A 14,603-nucleotide genomic window follows, 5' to 3' on the forward strand; every position below is an offset into this window, starting at 1 on the left:
TGTGAAATGGAGAAATAAATTTGAATAAATTGGCATTTTATTTATTTATTTATTTTGTAAATGACAATGAGTTTGATACTAAACCATGGTTTTTATTTTTTTTTCAAAGATTTTATTTATTTATTTGACAGAGATCACAAGTAGGTAGAGAGGCAGGCAGAGAGAGGGTGAAGCAGGCTCTGCACTGAGCAGAGAGCCCAATGCAGGACTCAATCCCAGGACCCTGAGATCATGACCTGAGCCAAAGGCAGAGGCTTAACCCACTGAACCACCCAGGCTCCCCCTAAATCATGGTTTTATTGCATGGTTCATATACAGAAGTTCTTTATGTTTTGTCAAGCTTGGATAATTTCCAGTATAAATGGGTCTTCCCCATTTATTATTTAACTTCACTTTGTTTCTTAAGTTGGTTTCAAAAATGCTAATTCCCAAGGACAACAGCATTGGTCAGTTTCTCTTTGGTGCTTTGGTTTTACAGTTATCAGCCATAGATGCCAGATATTTTTCTCCTGTGAATATCAGTTATATTTGTTTAACCAGATTTACATTGTTTTTCTTTTATTATTGGCATTCTTATATAATTGCATGATTGCAGGCTTAGCAATAAGGAAAAAAGGAAAAGCTTCTTTAGTGTTAACATCAATCCCTATGGAGTAGGAACATTATTCTACTGAAAATATGTATGCATGCACTTAGTGAGGGATTTGCACTTTAGAAGATATGATGAATAAAGCAATACCCTTACTCATATGCTTTCAGATTGATGAGACAAACATGTATACCCTACAATGAGAAAAGTACAAAGTATACAGGAGATGTGGCAGAAATTGATCTGCAGGTCCACAGTGTGATGACATTTTCCATAGGAAATGACATCCACAGAATGTGGGCCACTTTAATGGCTGTTGTATAAAACTCCAGTGAGTGCCCCTTATGGATTCTTTTTCCAATAGCTGGTTGCAGATGACAATGAAACCCCAGGAGACAGTAATTCCTCAAGTGGAAGGCGCCCAGGTCCCTAAATGGAAGAGAGTCACCTTCACATCCAGGACAATAGTCCTGTCAGAAATGTTTGGTGAGCAAGAATTACACTCACTGTTCTGTGAGACTTTGAATTTGTGAGATTTATATTGTTCACACTGTTTAAGCTAACTGTAATAAGCTAAGTCCATGAAGCTGACAGGAGAGAACTAGAAGAACAACAGCGAACATCTACACAGGTGTTGTTTAAGTCCTTTTGTTTAGCTATTATTATCGCTACTAGTAGCTATCATTTTAATAACGAGTGAAGTGAAGCTCACAGATTAAAAACAACAACAACAACAACAACCAACATTCCATGCAACAGAGTTATTTGGGAGGACAGCTCAGCTGAAAATTTTGCCTACCAAATAATCTATAAGGAAGAGCCATGCATTTTCTTAAATTTAGAGTGACACATTGAGGGTAAGATGGATTCAAAGCTCAGAGAAGTACATATTTTAAAAAATTCAATACAAATATAGTCAGATGAAACTAATAAGCTTTACTATACTCTGTGAAAAACTTGTCCAGAGAACTTAAGTAGACAGAATTTAAGATGCTTTAAGTGCCACATCTTTGTCCTTTTTTTTTTTTTAATTTCTGTATCCTAACCTCCAGAAAGCCCTGAACATTAGATACTAAAATTTAAAAAAATACAGGTTACCACAGATCTATTTAAGGGCAAGTTACAAATAGGTCCATATTTTCAACAGCTATAGCAATGGAGGCATTGCTATAAGTATAATGTATATTTTATATATTTTCCAGGAAACTCTTAAAGATGCAATGTTGCAGATCAGCTAATCTAGGGCTTGGCAAACTGTTTCTACAAAGGTCCACTTAACAGATACTTTGAAGTCAAGTGGCAAAATGAAAGATGCTATGTAATTCTGTCATCCTTTAATAATGTAAACACCATCCTTTCTTTGTGGACAGTACAAAAGTAGGTAATGGATTTGTCCCACAAACCTCTGAGCTAACAATTCTGGAGAAATATATTCACATTGTGTGTGTGTATGTGTGTGCATACACATGCCTATGAGACTTATAAGACATTTACAAAGGGTATTGGTAACTTGGTTTAAAACTGCAGCCAGATGAAAAGCACTTCATTGGTTAATATGGGACCATAGAAGATGATGCAGGCTGAGCTCGTACAGCACCAACAGAACTGGATGAAGGAAATATGACTGGTTACTGATGGCTACACTTTTCCTGGAGGGGGCAAGGCAGGAATGTTTATGTGATGCTAGTAAAATAATTTTTATAATTTTACTTCATTTTCTTAACTGACTTCTCATTTTAGTGACCCATAGGTGTCGTCATACCCTTAAACATGACTAAAACATAGTTGAACTGAACTAGCAGACATCCACAAGCACCTCCCTACATAGCTTGCCCAGCCTCAGATTCCCCATGTGGGCCTGGATTCCTAAGACCTCGCAACATGGTAGGAGAGAGGCAGATGAATTCGAGTTCTTGTCCTGGAAAAACAGCTGCTATGGACAAGAAAATGTTTTCTGAAAAACAGTATGGAGGGTCCTCAAAAAGTTGAAAATAGAGTTACCCTACGACCCAGCAATCACACTACTGGGTATTTACCCTAAGGATACAAATGTAGTGATCTGAAGGGGCACAAGCACCCAAATGTTTACAGCAGCAATGTCCACAATAGTCAAACTATGGGAAAAACCTAGATGTTCATCAACAGATGAAGGGATAAAGAAGATGTGGTGTATATACGCAATAGAATACTACACAGCTATCAAAAACTCCTGAAATCTTGCCATTTGCAATGATGTGGATGAAAGTAGATGGTATTACGCTAAGTGTAATAAGTCAATCAGAGAAAGACAATTATCATATGATCCCTCTGATATGAGGAATTTGATAGGCAGGGCAGAGAGTCATGGGGGGAAGGGAGGGAAAAAATGAAATAAGATGGGACCAGGGAGAGAGACAAACCATAAGAGACTCTTAATCTCAGGAAATAAAGTGAAGGTTGCTGGAGGGGAGGGTTGTGGGAGTGATAGGGTGGCTGGGTTATGGACATTAGGGAGAGTATGTGCTATGGTGAGTGCTATGAGTTGTGTATGACTGATGAATCACAGACCTGTGCCCCTGAAACAAATAATGTATTATATATTAGTAAAAAAAATAAATTAAAAGAAAAAAAAGGAAAGAGAATGAAGTTGCAAATTGGGAAAGCCAAGTGCTCAGGGGTCCTCATGGATTGTTTTTCAAAATATTTCATAGTGCAAGTAATATTCCCATTATAGAAAATTTATAAGAGAAAAAAATCTTTTCCAACAATTCTACTCTCATACTCATGATTAGTATTTTGATGTGCTTCCTTCCTTAATACTTTCTTATATGTATTCTTAAGTGGCTGAAATCTCATAGAATGTACAAATCCAAATTTGCTCTTTGTTCACTTGATTATATAAACAGTATATATATTTTTTAAAAGATTTTATTTATTTATTTGACAGACAGAGATCACAAGTAGGCAGAGAGGCAGGCAGAGAGAGACGTGGAGGCAGGCTCCCTGCTGAGCAGAGAGCCCAATGCAGGGCTCAATCCCAGGACCCTGGGATCATGACCTGAGCTGAAGGCAGAGGCTTAACCCACTGAGCCACCCAGACGACCCTATAAATAATATTTTGCTTGTTAGTACAAAATCTTCAAATGTCTTCAGTATAAAAAATAATATATGCTGATTAAATAAAATTGGATAAGAAAAAAATAGAATGATCTCTCTTGTGACCATCACTCAAACATAATTAGAATATTTGACCTCATGCACTCAGTATGACATTATAACCATTCTTCTATGCTTTTATCTAAGCTTTAAAAACTATGATTGGTAATTATGAAACAAATACATATTCTTTGCACATTACTGAAGGACACAGAAAAGCAAAAAGATAAAATAAAATGCCTTACAATCCTACCAGTGCAAGGTAAATAATAGTAAACAGATACATTTGCAATGTCTTTGTCTACTAATATATCTAAATATATGTGCGTAGATAGTTGTTTTTATAAATGGTAGCATATCATACACATCATTTTATAGACTGATTTTTTTTTAACTTCGTACTATATCTGTGTTGGTTAATTTTATATGTAAATTGGGTAGGGTATAGTGGCCAATTGTTTGGTCAAACACTCCATATTGCTGTGAAGATATTTTGTAGAAGTGATTAACATTTACTATTGGTTGACTAAGTAGTTTACACTTGATAATGTTGGGGAGCCTCATCCAGTTAGTTGAAGACATAAAGAACAAAAGCAGAAGTTTCCAGCCTGCCTTTCAGTCTTACAAATTTCAGTCTTAAGACTGCAACTTTAAATTTTGCCTGAGTTTCCAGACAGCAGACCTGTTATGTAAATTTTGGACTTGCCTGGTCTCAGTTGCAAAAGTCAATCCTTAAAAGAAATTTCTCTATATATCTGTACCTGTATCTATCTGTATCCATATCTATATATATATCCTATTAGCTCTTTTGCTCTGGAAATCCTGACTGATACAATATCACTGGTATTTTCCCATGTTAATATTCTCCTACAAAATTTTAATGGTTTTCTAATATTTAATTAAGTGGTAATCATCATATTAATAAGTAGAAACATAATGTTCAGCTGAATGAATGTTACATTATTTATATATCCATTTATCTACTGTTAGACGCTTGGATTGTTAACCATTTTTTTCTTGTGGTAAAAATACATCGAACATAAAATTTACCATTTTGGCCATTTAAAGTAAATGATTTGGTCGTTTAAATTCATAATGTTGGGTAACCATTGGGACTATCTATATCCAAAATGTTGTTTTGTTTTTTTTTTGGTCATCCCAAAGAGAAACTCTGTAATCATTAAGCAATACTTCTCCAGTGCTCTATCCTTCCCACTGGTAACTTTTAATTTACTTTCTGTCTCTATTAATTTGTTTATTCTAGATTTTATTTTTTACTCTAGATATTTTATACTAGTGGAATCATACAACATTTATCTTAATTATCAGTTTATTTCATTCAGCATAATGTCCTTAAAGTTCTTCCAGGTCACAGCATGCATCAGAACTCCATTCTTTCTTATGGATGAATAATATTTCATTGGATGTATAAATCACATTTTATTTATCTATTCATCTATTGATGGACACTCGGATTGTTTCCTCTTTTTGGCTTTTGTGAGTAATACTGTAATGAACATTGGTGTACACATGTTTGCTTTGAGTGCTTGTTTTCGTTTCTTTTGGATATATTCCTAGTAGTGGAATTTCTGGGTAGGATGGTAATTCTATGTTAAGCTTTTTGAGGAACTGCCAAACTGTTTTCAACAGTGATGCATAATTTTACATTTCTACCATCAATGTACAAGGGTTGCAATTTCTCCAAATTCACGTCCTGCCAACATTTGCTATTTTCATTTCATTTCTCTACTTTTCCATTATAGTCAACCTAGTGGGTCTTCCATATAATTCTTTTTTTTTTTAAATTAACACATAATGTATTGGAGGAGAGGCAAGATGGCAGAGAAGTAGGAGACCCTGTTTCAACCAGTCCCTTAAAGTGAGGTAATTATCTATCAGAACACTAACACCCATGAAATCAGCAAAGGGCTTATATCCGAGATCTATAAAGAACTCCTCAAACTCAGCACACACAAAACAGATAATCACATCAAAAAATGGGCAGAAAACATGAACAGACACTTCTCCAAAGACGACATACAAATGGCTAAGAGACACATGAAAAAATGTACATCATTAGCCATTGGGGAGATTCAAATCAAAATCACACTGAGATACCACCTTACACCAGTTAGAATGGCCAAAATCAACAAGACAGTAAATAACAAGTGTTGGAGAGGATGTGGAGAAAGGGGAACCCTCTTACACTGTTGATGGGAATGCAAACTGGTGCAGCCACTTTGGAAAACAGTGTGGAGATTCCTTAAGAAATTAAAAAATAGAGCTACACTATGACCCTGCAATTGCACTACTGGGTATTTACCCCAAAGATACAGATGTAGTGAAAATAGGGGCCATCTGTACTGCAATCTTCATAGCAGCAATGGCCACAGTCACAAAACTGTGGAAAGAACCAAGATGCCCTTCAATGGATGAATGGATAAAGAAGATGTGGTCCAAATATACAGTGGAGTATTATGCCTCCATCAGAAAGGATGATACCCACCTTTTGTATCAACATGGATGGGACTGGAAGAGATTATGCTGAGTGAAATAGGTCAAGCAGAGATAGTCAATTACCATATGGTTTCACTTACTTGTGGAACATAAGGAATAACACAGATATTGGGAGAAGGAGAGGAGAAGTGAGTTGGGGGAAATTTGAGGGAGAGACGAACTATGAGAGACTGTGGACTCTGAGAAACAAACTGAGGGTTTTGGAGGGGAGATGGGTGGGGGGTTGGGTGACCCTGGGCATGTATTTAGGAGGGCAAGTATTGCATGGAGTACTGGGTGTGGTGCATAAACAATGAACTGTGGATCACTGAAAAAAATTAAATTAAATTAAGAAAACATAATGTATTATTTGTTTCAGGGGTACAGGTCTGTGAATTTTATAATACATTTTATTTCTGTAAAGTCAGTAGTTGTATCTCTAATTTCACTTCTGATTATAGTTATTTGCATTTTCTTCTCTTTATCAGTCTAATTAAGATTTGTTAATTGTTTTGATTTTTTCAAAGAACCAACTTTTGGTTTTATTGATTCTATTGTGCTCTATTCTTTGTTTTTAGCCCCATTATTTCTTTCCTTTTGTTAGCTTTGTGTTCAGTTTGATCTTCTTTTTCTAGTCCCTTCTGGTGTAAAGTTAGGCTTTGAGTTGGGATATTTCTTCCTTTTTAATGCAGGCATTACAGCTAGAGATCTCCCCCCAATCGCTGCCTTACTTCATCCTATGAGTTTTGCTAAGTTGTGTTTTCATTTTCATTCATCTCTAAGTATTTTCTCATTTCTTTTGTGATTTCTTTTTTGACTATTGTCTATTTAGCAGTGTGTATTTAGTTTTGACATACTTATAAATATTTCTCTTTTCCTTTTGTTATTGATTTATTCTGATTATTGTGGTTAGAAAAGGTACTTTATACAATTTTAATCTTTTAAATATATTGAGATCTAACATATTGTCTATCATAGAGAATGTTTTGTGATCTAACATATTGTCTATCATAGAGAATGTTCTGTGTGCACTTGAGAAGAATGTGTTCTGTTACGGTTGAGTGGAGTGTTATATGTATCTCTTAGGACTAGTTGGCTTATAGTACTGTCCATTATTGAAAGTGATGTATTGACTTCTTCAAATACTATTGCAGAGTTGTTTATTTCTCTCTTCAATTCTAACAACACTTGCTTCATATTGGGACTCTCTTGTTTGCATGTTTATAGTCGCTATATCTTCTTGAATTGAAACTTTTATCAATATATAATATCCCTTTTTGTCCTTGTAACAGTTTTTGACTTATAGTTTCTTTCATCTGATATTAGTATACTAATAGCTGCCTTGTTTTTAACATGTTGAATATTTATTTGTCCTCAAGGGGAAATTCCCTGAAAAAAACACCTGTTCACTCATACTTTTTAATCTAGAGACAAAACATATCTCAGGAAATCTCAATTCAAAATTTGCATTGGTTGTGCCCTAGAAAAGGACACTTAGTTTGTTCATGCTTTGTTTAATGTTGGATATAAAAATAATGTCTCTGCATCTTGCCAAATTCATTGAAATGGTGCAGTAAACTCAATCTAATTATAAGAGATAGATTTCATGGCTTTATTTTGGAAAATCCTAATTTCCTCACCCCTCAAAACCTCAGATTCAATTTCTGCCTCTTTCCTCTTTCTCATTTTAAAAAATCTAAGTGTTGTATGTTCCCTGTAGTGTCTTATGCATCCATCTCATTCTTTCTGGGGTCATTGCCATAGGCACAGCTTAATTTTTATGAGGAGAGGGATGACTGGGTGGCACAGTTGGTTAAGCACCTGACTTGGTTTTGGCTCAGGTAGTGATATCAGGATCCTGAGACTGAGTCCTGCGTTGGGCTCTGTGCTTAAGTGTGGAGTTTGCTTGAGATTCTCCCTCTTCCTGCCTCTCCCCCTTGTGCTCTCTTTCTAAAATAAATAAATAAGTCTTTAATATTTTTTTTCATAACAAGAGCTTATATAATTAAAAGGATATGACTAAATAGTATTGCTAGTTCCATTAATAAAGTTTGTTGTACTGAATTATCTCATTTTTGTTTATCTGAAAATTCCTTTATTGACCTTTATTATTAAAATATAGTTTCCTTGGTACACATTTCTAGAATGACAGGATTTGCCCCCCTTTATTATACAGATTATTCACTGGTTTCAGACTACTATTTTTGCTCTACAGATTCCAAGATGAATTGTGTTTGAATTGCTGTTAATCCACTCACTGATTTTTAAATTTTCATCATCTTTAATTTCTACAGGTTCTATTTAATTTCTACAGGTTCTATTTAGAAATTTTCCAAACCTTCCTGTTTATTCTTGATAGTCTCTTGCACCTTTCCAGTTTTATGATATTTTTTAAACCTTTCAGTCATAGTTGTTTTATAAACTTGTGTCTGATGATTCCATGACTGAAGCTTCTGGAATCTACAACTATTGTTATTTCTTCTGACTGATAGTCAGGGTGGATGATCTTGTCTGTGCATGGTGATCTTTTTTTCTGATCTTACAACTGACTGTTTTTCATTGTGCAAACACTGGGCCTTGAAGTTGAGGATGTTTTCTTCTGGAAAGGAGTCACAACTACTTCTTCAGGTGAGCCATGGCCAGCTCCCTCCAAGTTTCCTCCACTAATTACGGGTTTCCATGATTTCCAGTTATAGTCCATGAGTTCCATGACTAATCAGATTTAGTTATTTCAACTTGTTTGGTTTCTGTCCTCCTACCCTAATACCTATATGAATTTCTGCTTTTAAGAGGATCCTCCCTGTCATATAGATTCCTGCCTTCACTTTCAGTTCAATATTTTCTTATGATAGAAAAAATGTTATGTATACCTCAGATTCTCGTGACAGCCTTCTCTTCCCCAAGGTGCTGTCCAGCCATCTGGCTGAGCTGTGGTCATCTTCTGCCTAATCTGGTTGTAGAACCAGTCTGCAGCCCAGGACTACAAGACCACTGTCCTATGGGGTGTGGGATTTGGTATTGAGAGGAGCCACCTGAGGGGACAGATGACCAACTGAAAGGGACAATTAATTCTTCACTGGGTAAATGTTGAGCCTGGAAGAACTGGAGATGAAAGGGAGCAAGGGAGAGAAACTTGCTCTCTTTCCTCTTGCCTGAGAATCAGTCTGAAGCACATTTATTCTTTCTAGCCTTCCCAAGGAGTCTTATGTGCTCAACGGATGCACCAAGCATCTCAGTGTATCCACTCACAGATTGTGAGGGGTGGTAATTGGTGGACAATGCATCACACTGCATCGCTTCACATCTCTCTTTATTCTGGTAGATTATTTGAAAAGATGGTTTTAATGTCTCCTCTCCTCCTTTTGCCCATGTATGTTTGCAATGTAACCTTGACAATCTTCCCATGAAGTGGGAGAGTCCCTGCCTTTTGAGTCTGCGGTAGTCATGTGACCTGTGTTGACCAACAGAGAGTGATATTGTGCTTGACCTGGAGACCTTGTAGCTTTTGTTCTTTTGGAATAAGGCCCTCTAAAGATGACTACGTAAAGAAATCTCTATGAACAAGAATCTGTGACAAGAGAAGCCTGGCCATCCCCGAAGTTCTAGACAAGCACAATGAAAGCCCAAATATGTAAACGATACTCTCATAGGTCATCTAGGCTGAGTTGGGCCATTTGCTGGCTACAACCTCACAAGCAAGTGAGACCAACTGAGGAACTGCCAGACAGCCAAAAATTAATGGGAAATTACACACCAGAATTCTTTTAAGTTGTTAGGTTTGGGAGTGTTTGTTACATAGACATATATCTGTAAAACACATAAATTGGTACCATGAATTGGGTGCTATGAAGAAAAATGGAAAAGAACTGTCATTGGTCTTGGAAATGGGCAGTGGGCAATGCTAGAAAAGTGGTGAAGAGGCTGCTATAGCCATTGGTGTAGGCAGAAACATGTGTGAGAAAATTCACTTGTTGAGGCTGGGAAAAGGGTGATCTGTGTTAGGTAGGAATGGACTAACTGGCAAATATGTCACCTGTACTAACTAGGGAGACAGGAAATGTCCCTAATAAACTTGGGTCTCTGGTTAAGGAAATCTCTTGATAGAATGTTGAAAATGTCAGTTGGGCACTTCTATCTGCGTATGATAACCTGCAAAATGCTCGAGAAATGCTGTAAACAGAATTTTTCAACTTCCAAGCACAATTTTGAGAAAATATAGAAGATGCAGTACTTAAAATATAGAAGATGCAGGGTTGGAAAATAAAGCTGTTTCTCATTTGCCATGTTTCCAGTCTCTCAAACAGTCACAAGGTTTTTTAGAAATAAGAAGTAGCCTCAGGGTAAAGACCAAATCAAGGTTGTGGTTACAAGAGCCTTTGTACCTTGGAAAGATTTAAGGTTATGCCAGAACCTCTTAAAAGAGAAAGGGCTTCTAAAAATCTTAAGGGTATTTCCTACAGCAATCTCACAGACCCCAAACTGAAATAGGTCTGTTTTAAAAAGAATTATGGCTATGGAATTTAGGGTATAGCATGAACCCCACAGTTTTAAGAGTCATATGAGTCATAGCCTGATTGGACTAAAGAGATAGAAAGTTCAAAATGAAAAGAGATTTCTGGAACCTCAAATTTTATGGGAAGGAGTACACTAGAAAGCAACTTGGCTGCCAACCTGGTCCATTTCCTATTGAAAAGGAAAGATACTTCAGGAAGTAGAGCTAAGAGCAGAGAAGAACAGAGGATTAAAGATGAGAAAACCACCCCCATGGAGCAGAACCAACTGTGCCTCCTCCTTTGCCAGAATGGGGGACTCAACAACATGTCTGACTGGATTTGGAATTGCTGCAGAAAAGTGATCACTTTGCATCCTAATCTTCCTTTTGTATATGGTGTCTGAGTTTTCCTGCCACAACTCACCATTTTAAGTTTTGCTTGTGGGCAACAGGAAACTTTTCTTTTTTTTTTTTTAAGATTTTTAAAAAATTTATTTGTCAGAGAGAGAGAGAGAGAGAGAACACAAGCTGGAGGAGCAGCAAGCAGAGGGAGAACCAGGCTCCCTGCTGAGCCAGGAGCCCAATGCTGGACTCAATCACAGGATCCTGGGATCAGAACCTGAACTGAAGGCAGACGCTTAATCAACTGAACCATCCAGGCAATCAGGCAGGAAACTTTTCTTAAATCCTCAGGCTCTTGGATTACAATGGATAACACCTAAGATGTTACTCCAAGGATCCTCTCATCTGCCTTTGTCCATGATGCCAGACAGGAATTGTGGATGGTCTGCGGCCATGATCAGATGAGAATTTAGGGCTCTTGGGAAGGAATGTTTCTCATCAGAAGGATGAATTACTGTGGCCAGAGGGCAGGCTAGGGCAGATAGTTTGTGACAGTGGTTGCCATAACTCTCTTGTCCCTATTGGTGCCTCTCTGCAATGTGAATTCACCATGCCTTCCATCAATAGGTAGAGTCTAGTTCTTGGTGAAGACACTGTGACATGTCATGACCCTAGAATATGGCAGCAGTGACATAGCATAAGTTCCAGGGCCCAAGCCTCAGGAGGCCTTATAGCTTCTCTCTCACTCAGATGACTTCATAAAGATTCCCAGCAGGAAAGAGCATGAAGAATGTGTGGCCAGCCCTCAAGATATATATGTGACCGAGACTCAGACAAACCATCCAGACCCCATTACACTTGTGGAAAGACAGCAGAAACAATGCCAAACAAACAAGAGTGCAGAAAAATACTCACTGGTTTTAAGCCACATGGTTTTGATGTTATGAAGCCATAGATAACCAATATAGTCATTAACATTGGTTTTTTAGGTTCTCCATAACCTTATATATAAATTGATATAAATTATATCAAAATTAGATAAAATATAAAGGTAACTAGAAAGCTGATGAATTTTGTTTCTTCATATCATAGTTAATAATCTCAAAGCCTTGAGATTTGCTATCTTTTACATCTTATTAGGAGAATTAGAAATCTTAAAAGAAAATCCTCTTCTTGAGAAACAGGCAAGGTTCATGCAGAGGTGTCTGGTATTGGTAACAATGCAAAATCAGATTTGTCCATGATGGAATCATATCAGACCCAGGACACATTCTCAGACAAAGTCATATGCCTGCTCACCCCCACCCCACAACCTTGGGCAAACAGAGATGACGAGAGGACTTTCACGTTCTTGATATAAAAGGATGAGCATTTTACTAGAAGTTTTACTGGAAAAAGGAATACAGTTTTTGCACATTCACAAAGTTTTCACAAGACAGTAATTTTTTGTGTATAATGCTGAATTCTGCAAGGATTAGTACATGGTACTTAGTGAAAATTCATTAGTGAAGCTTTTAACTAGTCATGGCCTTGGTCAGATGGAACCAAATCCATGATACTCTGGGTCAGAAACTCAGGTACTACGGACAAACCCACAATGACTGCTTTCAAAGATTCAATTTGATTTTTTCCATGTGGTATTGCTGAAGAGTTACCACAAAACATAAAGCGGTTATATTCAACTAATGAATCCTTGAACATTTTATCAAAAACTAATGATGTACTATATCTTGTGTGATTGAATTTAAATTAAAAAAAAGATAAAGCAGGTTGGGGGGGGTGCTGGTGAATAACCAGAAAACATAATATAAAGTTTTCCTCATACTTTTACTTTGTCCAACCAAACATCGACTATAAACACAAACAGGGAATCCTTCTTCTTATCTTCTGGTTCTTTCAGGTTTTCAAAAGTTATCACAGATGTATTAGGAGGCTCTCTGAAAAGCAAGTTCCACAGTAGGCCAGTAGCACTAGAGCTTGCCACAGGAGAAAATCCAAAGACATTGACATGAAACACTGGATCTTCAAACCACCCTTCTGCTAAGACAACAAACTTCTCTATAAAACCACTATGAACTGAGCTTTATGGAGACTGAGCTATACTGTCCCATAGGGCAGGCAGAAAAAAAAGTTCCCTTTTTTCCCTGGGTTATCATTCCAAAAACTATTGCCCTTCTAACTTTGGTTGTACTAACCAATAAAGTTCCTATTTTAGCTGGGATCTGCTTCTGCTTTCATTGGAATGAGAACATAACCACTGGAGGAATTAGGAATTCATGGCTGTGGATTCTCTGGTGCAAAATGCTATGTGGTATAGAGTTGGTGCTTCCTAATAAGATACTTGTGTTTTAATTTTTTCAGCCTCTGTTTTGGGGGCCAAATCTATGAAATTTGTTGACCCCCTTGGCATTTTTTTTTTTTTTTTACTTTCTGTATGCCCAGCAATGCAATACAACATTTGTTTTATGCAGCATGTAGTTGCTTGTAGGGGAAGGGACTACCTCCCTAGAATGTGAAAACCAGCACACTTTGCTCTCCTTAGTCTGGACTTACTGTCAGCCATTGTATCTTGCCAATATGTAATGTGTAATATGCCAATGTCAGATTAATATTTCCAGAATTTGCTTAATGTTCATCTATCTACTTCGTATTCTTAGAAGGCACTATGGAAGCATGTTGCCATTCACTTATTGTCATTATTGGATACCTTGGTTGTGCACTCCCAGGATGGGGATGGACACAGGGACTTATAGTCCCACAGGGGATACATGATTACCTGCAGTGATAACTGACAGGTGCCTCCATTTAAATTCCTTTCTTCTTTTTCTGTGTGCAGGAAAGCCCGTCTTGGCTTAAACCTCAGTAATGTTCCCTGATCCTCTCAGACCAAGTTGATTTCCTAGAACTTAGATGCCCTCACTCCTGCACCACTCATCACATGCCACCTTAAGTTTCTACTTATTTTTCTTCTGTCTTGTGAATAAATACATTATTAACTCCTTGAGGGTTGGGAGCATGTCTAACAGTTTCCTTACACTCATCAGAAACTGAAAAATATCTAATAGTAAATCTGGAAATTTCCTTTTAACTATATTGATTTATATGAGAGTAAGCTTATAGAGTAGAGGTAGTCTTGTCTTAAGCACAGATTGATTTGAGTGTTCAGATTATGTCACCAGTGTTTAGTTTCTGTGTCTTCATTTTTGGGCTCTGCCTCCTCTGATTTGGCTCCATTTCTGTTTCCCACATGTCATAACAAGATGGCCTTGGCAGCTCCAGACCCTACATCTGTTCAGGTGAAAGCCAGCATGATAAAATATTTTACTACTTGACAGAGAGCTGAAAAATATCCTAGAAGTTCCTGAACCAGGAGCAGAGCCAAATCTGTTGGCTCATATAAATAAGGGCAGAGAAATGATATTTTGATCAGAACAAGGAGATCAAGACTCCTGGTTTGTCAGGGACTGTCCTGGTTTTAGCTGCACAGATTTATGTTCTAGGAAATCCTCAGTCTTTTTTTTTTTTTAATTTTATCACTATTTTTAATAT

General features: G+C 37.1%; 1 pseudogene; it reads right to left on the reverse strand.

The window, feature by feature from the left end:
- Window positions 1-14,603, reverse strand: part of LOC111155402 — a 36,812-nt pseudogene that overhangs the window by 276 nt on the left and 21,933 nt on the right.

This window comes from Enhydra lutris, unplaced genomic scaffold (assembly GCF_002288905.1).
Source record: "Enhydra lutris kenyoni isolate GAN:26980312 unplaced genomic scaffold, ASM228890v2 scaffoldscaffold41, whole genome shotgun sequence".
In the NCBI taxonomy this organism is placed as follows: Eukaryota; Metazoa; Chordata; class Mammalia; order Carnivora; family Mustelidae; genus Enhydra; species Enhydra lutris.